Source organism: Egretta garzetta, unplaced genomic scaffold (genome assembly GCF_000687185.1).
Source record: "Egretta garzetta isolate BGI_Z169 unplaced genomic scaffold, ASM68718v1 scaffold297, whole genome shotgun sequence".
Classification (NCBI taxonomy): domain Eukaryota; kingdom Metazoa; phylum Chordata; class Aves; order Pelecaniformes; family Ardeidae; genus Egretta; species Egretta garzetta.
In genome coordinates this window covers 5049107-5055971 of record NW_009260410.1, presented here as the reverse complement: position 1 = coordinate 5055971, position 6865 = coordinate 5049107, and positions in this window count along the sequence as shown.

The following is a 6865-nucleotide window of genomic DNA, read 5'->3' as shown; positions in this document are numbered from 1 at the left end:
GGAGGGCACTGCCGACTGTCTGCATAGGCAGGACCATCCTGGTCTCAACTGCGAGCACTCACCACCAATTGCAGTTATGTATTTTTACTGCCAGGTTACAATTTTTTAATTATTGTCTGGTGCTCATATCTCCACCTTCATGTAATGGAAGCCTCTGTTGCTGGCCCTGACTTGCCTTGTCTTCAGGGAATTTGGGGTGCCTTGCCTCCTCTCTTGCTGAAAACCCTTTCCCTGGGATGATCCCTTGGCCCGTTGCTGCCTCACGGTCTTGGTTTTCATCTTGTGTCCTAACCATGGGTCCACCACACGGCAAGCAGCAAGCGAGGGAGAGGTGTCAGAGGATTAACCCACCACCGCGTGCTTCTCACCCACGCACGCGAGGAGAGTGCCAGATTAAATGATTAAAGTTACAAACTGAAAACCCCCTCGGGCTACTGATGAGATCCGAGCGCCTGGCTGCGAAGCCAAACTCCCACTCCGGAGGTGCCGTGCCGCGCGCGCTGTCGCTCATGCCGGAGCTGCCGGCTCCCGACATCCCTTCCTGCTGCCGGCTCCAGCTATTTTTATAGACAGGGAATTAAATAATAAAGCAGTTTTGCCCTGGAGGCGGGCCCTGAGCAATCCCTTGGCAATACCTAGGGGCTCAGGGGGATGGTTTTACGCTCCCCCTCATTGCACTCCTGAGCTTTTGGGGTTTGCAGCCTCTACTAGCACCTCGTTTGCTCGTGTTGCAGCTGCTGGATTGCTTCGGTTGGGATGAGGGCCAGGGTTGGCGCGTGAGGGGTGGCGATCAGCAGCCACTGATGGTGGTAACCACATGGGGAGGGTTGCAAGTCCTTTGGTGCTTTCCTGTCCCTTCACAGAGGTCTCATGCAAGCCTCACCCTAGCAAACCTGCCTCACAGTCTGTGTATTTTCTCGCTTTCCCCCTGCCCCAGTATCTTCATTAGGACTCCATTTTTGGTTTTATGGCTGAAAGACACAGAAGTAAAACTGGATCCCAGACCACAAGCATTATTGCCCTGCCTGTGTCTGTATTTTTTATTTGACCAAAGCAGCGAGTCTGAGCCAAGATGATGATTCTGTCATCATTGCAATACTTGGCATACTAAGCTCTCAAAAGCAATTTTCCCCCCAATATTTTTTTTGGACATTGTTTTTATGTTTTGGGGTGCTTTTTATCAGAAACAGGCCATTTCAAAGCAAAAAGTTCAGCCCTGCTATTTTGAAAACGTTGAGATGGTGTATTTTGACATCTCAGCAGTTGTTCCTCCTCCCTGTGCTTTTCAGATGAAGCTCTTTGTCAGACGCAGGCTGAACCTGTGAAGATGTTAAGTTCTTCCAGGGCCCCGTGGTTCATCACATTTCCCAGCTATCAGATGTCTTGCCCGGCTCTTTCCGAGGTGACACCAGAGCGGAGTGAGCACTGGTACCTTCTTGCCCTTGCAAGAAATGGTGTGGTGGTGCGTGTGGGTGGTCAGAGAAGCAGTTGCTGGTTTGACTACCAAGTGCTCGTCGTGCAGCCCTTCCCCACCTTTGGTTGTAGAAGCATCCATCACTCGGGTCTGTGCCTCACAGGAGGACAGCAGCAGGACCTGTACCTCCTGAGGGACTGAAACGGGCATGGCTAAAGTATCATGCAGGCAAAACTCTAAAATGGAGTGATTTCCAGGTTTGTACCTGTTTTGATGAAGACAAAGTGAGAAGGTTTAGCAAAGTCTTGTTTTCTGAACCATATGCTTGCACAGGCCTTTGTCTGTGATGAACCTGTACCCTCTAACTTATTATAATTAGCATGCTATTTTATTTACATACGATTAATCTAATTCAAATGACTAGATTAAATTCTTTGATCTTTAGGGTACAAGAGATGAGACTATGATGACTTTAAACAGTCGCTCCTGGCCATAAAATCTATTCATTTGAAAATCAATAGAAAGATATGCCTTGCCGCATTGATAAGATAATTTCCTCTGCTACTCAGCCCTGACCCTGTTCTCCTGGTTCTCACCCTTCTGTCAAGTTTAAATGCCTTTTTTTTTTTTTTTTTTTCTGGAAGCTCCACTCCACCCCATCCTGCACAGCTTTCTGCATGTGTACGGGGTATTGTCCTTTTCATTTGAAGCCACTTTCTGATTTACGCGCACCAAGCATGCAAACTCTTCTTTTCAAAACTCTTTTCCCAACCATGCATTCAGTCAGGTGTTGTAGCTGCCAAAAACGTATCCCACTCCACATTTGTTCTTTATTGTGTTGGAGGGATTTGTAGGTATAGTGTTTTGGAGACTGTAACCTTTCTGGAGCATGGTCTCTAAGAAGTCTGTTCAGCAAGTCCTGCTCGTTGCACAACGGTATGGATATTTATGATGCTAAATAATAATCCTTGCCTCTGACCCAGCACTCTTCATCAGCAGATCTAGAATTGCTTCACCGAGGAAGCAGTCAAATCATTATCCTAATTTCCAGATGGGGAAACTGAGGTGCTGCAAGGTGAAATAACTTGTCCGATGTTGGCAGAGGAGAGCTAGAAAGGGAGCACAGCTGTCCAGCCACTGGACCCTGCAGCCTCCGCAATGACAGCTAATAAAATTTGTGTTTATGCAATGCATTTTTCTCTTCTGCATTAACAGTGAAAAATTTGAGTGTTTTCTTCACAGGTGTTAATAGTCTCCCTGAGAAATATGTTTCAACACGCATTTTCCGCAGCACTTCTGCGTGTGTTGTGCCCCAGCTAGCAGCTGTGACCTGCTAGAAGGAGGCAGAGTGGGGCGAGGGGGAGAGGTGGCACCTACGCCCCTGCGCTCCGCTCCTCCTCCTCCGCTGCCACCCCTCCACCCCGCAGCAGTTGGGGAGGCTGGGGACCGACCATGGAGACGTTCTGCGTGGAGCTCCTCGGGGAGCTGTACCAGCTGCTGTCTTGGCAGCCTTGGAGTTGCCTCTGGGTTTGACTTGCCACCTTGTCTCCCTGAATATAATTGCTCGCTGCTGATTTTTTTTTTTTTTTTCCTTTCTTTCCCTTTGATTCTGTGGCACTCGTACCCTACTCAGATTCCTCGTCAATCTTGCAATCTGGGGAGTCTGAGGAAATAGAGAACTGATCATCTGCAGATTTCTTCTGTATATTATGAAAGTGTCCCTATGCCATGTGTGATTCCAATCTTTTTCTGTTTAATCAGAGAGAACATCAGAGAGTCAGACTGTACTGGCGAGGTCTGTGCACCGAGTGGGGAAGGAAGGAGCCGCTTCTGCAGAGATACTCCCTGCTCGCGGCTCTGTAGAGGTGACAGCACACCTATCGCTTTCCCCATTTTGAACCCTGTGCTTTTCCTCCCCACGCCGCTCAGCCTTGCGAATGTTCTGTGGCAGAGCACGCTACCTCTCTTGCAGAGCCCGCTGGGGCAGGACTGCTTGAACAGCGATGGCTACGGGGAGTCCTTGAGGAATGGCAGAACGTGTCTGCCTGGAAATCTGCATGTGCCGTGGACGAGCCCGTTTCTCATTCTTTGGAGGTCTTGAGGAACAAAATCACTCCGTGGAATTGGCCAGAATTTTAATGATATCTGCCCAGGTACCTCAGCACGGTGGTAGAAAAAGCACGTGTAGAAGGTTGGGTGGGTTTATTTGGGTGCAAGGGTGTGTGCGCTCTTTGTGCATTACATTGAATATTCATCACAAGCTTTTCAGCACTCCGTAGGGCCTGTGTCATGAAGAAGATCAGATTAGATAGTCGTCACGCCAGGTAAAGGTCGTAAGGGTCTCAAAATTGTGCATTTATTCCCTAGCTTGCAAGCATTTTAGCAGAAAAAGGAGGTCTGAAATAGAGGTGGTCTTCTGAGCTGAAGTTCTGCTACCTCTGTCACTGGATCCACCTGATTTGTTTACTTTCTTAGCATTACCATTTCTTGCTTTCACCTACCCACTCTCAGTACGCTACAACCATTTCAAAATCAAAATATAAAAGCATGGAAACAGCTATAAAATTACCAGAGCTCTTCCCATTTGTGCAGGGCAGACATCTACTGAAGGAGACTTCTACCTCCAGATGTCGGGATATTTGGGAGAAGGATCAGACTTGGTGCTGGTTTGTCCTCTGCGGGATGTAAGCAGAAGCAGTGCCTGGGCAGGGAGGTATTTGAACTTTAAGGATAGGACAGTGCTGAAAAAACCTGTAAAAACACTTCTTTACTTTGTGCTGGGGAAGTCTCAATTTGTCTCATTGGCTGCCTCTGGCTTTTTGCCTGGCATTCTCAGAGCTACTGGTGAAGGGAGACAGCAGAGCACGTTTGTCCTATTCCTCTTCCCCAGCAGGAGATGCCAGGCTGGAGCAGATACGCCACCGTTCCTGGTCTAAGCACGTGCCACGGAGGGGGCTACCGCCTGCTCAGCCTTCTCCTACATCTGTCCTGGTATCGTTGGCAGCCCAGGACAGGGCCGAGTTAGACCGCATCCGCTGGCAGCCGTCAGCAGCACGGCTAAGCGCTGTGAGCATCTCTGCAAATCCAAGCGAAGGCTCCCGAAGCAGTGATGTTAGTCTCTTTAGGACAGGCACACACGGCTCCAGGAGCGCGGGAGCTCTGCCCGAGTCCCAGCCCAGGATCAGACTGGGTGGACTTCAGAGGCATCCTGGGAGCATCTTGCAGGAGAAGGGATTTGCATCAAGCACCCCCGGTGAAAATTTGAGTCTCCATCTCCACGTGCACCGCCCCTGCTCCTTTTCCTCGTACGAGTGGCTGCATTTCTGTTGCACTGTACGCATGGCATACAAAGCATTAAGGACAAAAAGTCTATAGAAGTGTGATACTAATAATATTTTACAGCTTTAATTACCATGATTGTGGTGCCTAAAGGCATATGCAAAAACATTTTGAGTGGGAGGGGAGAAGGCAGCGCTGTGAACATTTTTGTGGTTTTGCTGGGCAATGTGCAATTGAGTTTTCTCATGGGAACCACAGCGTGCCAGGGAGAAAAGCTGCCTCTACCTCCTCGTCTGCTCCCTCGGGATACCAGATCGCACCCCAAAGTCAAGGAGACAGCCCCAGCCACTCCAGCTGCGGGCATAAGCTGGGCTGACCGTGCCTCTGCTTTGCAGAGGGGCTCCAGGTGCAGGTGCTCCCCGTTTCTGCAGGCAACAGGTATTTTTCCTCGGGCAGCATCCCTTCTGTACCGTCAGCGGCAGTTTTGCCCGCGGGATGATTTTAGGATTGGGCAATCGCTGCTTTGTGGCATGGACTTGCCAGCAGCCTGAAGGGCAGCCTGCCTGTTTCTCAGTCAGGGTATGCGGTGCAGAAGGAACCCTCGCTCCCGCCAGCCGCCCACCCCTCCAGGCCATGCCTGCGTGGGCAGGGGCAGAGGCGAGGGGACGGACAGAGGGGCCTTGTGTGGCCGGGTGAGCCCCGCAGCACCCTTCCCCGCGGGGGGCTGCCTGGCAGTGCCAGCGGGCCTAATGCAAAGTGGCTTAGCTCGATGGTCACGACGAATTGAAAAATAGGAAAATACCCAATGCAGGAACTCAAGTTTTTAGAGTTTAGGTGTTGCAAACTGAAAACGGTGTGAAATAAACCACTTGCATGTCCCTAGCTACAGAACGCAGTCCTGCATCTTTAGAAAGGAACTTTTAAAAACTTTGTTCCTAGATGGTGTATCAATCTTCAGAGGTATTTATGCAGTTTCCGTGACAGTGATTTGCCATAGGTCCGTTATACTGAGCTGGTCGCCTTCTAGTTGAAAAATTGAAATTGAGTTTTATCTGGACATGGTTACCAAAGAGTCAGTCGGTGACTTGGCTTCCTGGCTGGCTGGTGCCCGCTCAGGCGAACAGCCGCGAGGAGCGACAAAGCTTTCTGATAGCCGAGGGAGCGACTGGAAGGCAATGGAACCTGGAAGGAAACCCTGCGCGATAGGGTATTCCCGGCTATGAGGGGAGTCGGACGTCGCCTACAAGACAGGCATGTTTTATTGAGGTTTCTTTTTCCCCTCACAGTTAATCCTTTTTCTATTGTGATCTGCACTAAATATGATTTACATTATTGAAGCCTTGTATTTTAATCAACTCTCCATCAGTTAAATAAATACATGGCATCATTTCTCCTCACTTGATTTGACACTTGATATTTTGTACAGATTTTTGTACATCTGTATTTTGCACAGACTTAAAAACCTAAATGGAGAAATCCTAATGAAATCCCAGTATCTTAAAAAAAGGACCAAGTTTAGACCCCAGCCTGACCAAGACTCCCGGGAGGAGCAAGCACGTGATCTCCCATCACGGTGTTGTGCGTTGTACGTCAAGTTTTTACAAAGAATAATAATAATCTATCGCTGGGTAATCGAATGGCTTCTGCAGATGGGAGATCCTCGGCATCGCCGCCTGAAGTACCCCGAGCCATCGTTGTTGGCTGTTCCATCCCCCAAAGGACAGAAGGCAGGCAAAAAGGAAGATCGGCTTTGTTTCTGCTTGGTATTTTGCGAGTTCCACCACTGGCCGTGCTACCCGAACGCATCTCATGGGCTGCGGGGTACCGCCACCTCACCGGTGTAAGGATGTCTTTCCTTCTGGGGGGCACCTCCCAAACAGCCAGCGCATGGCCACGCTTGGAGGGGCCGTGGGAGCAGGGGTGGGCAGCTCAAGACCCTTAGGTGGTAACGCCATGCTACGGCTGCGGAGCCCCCCTTTCCCGCGCACCTCATGCTCGCTTAACTACGGGACCGATGGTGCGTTTGGGGCAGAGGGGAGGAGGAGGAGGAGGACGAGGAAGGGGGTGTTCGCCCCAGAGAGGCGACATACTATGGCCTGCGACCCGGGCGAGGGGGGACTCAGGCCGGCGCGTCTGCCCCCCGGCGCGTCCCCCCCGAGCACCCAGCCCACG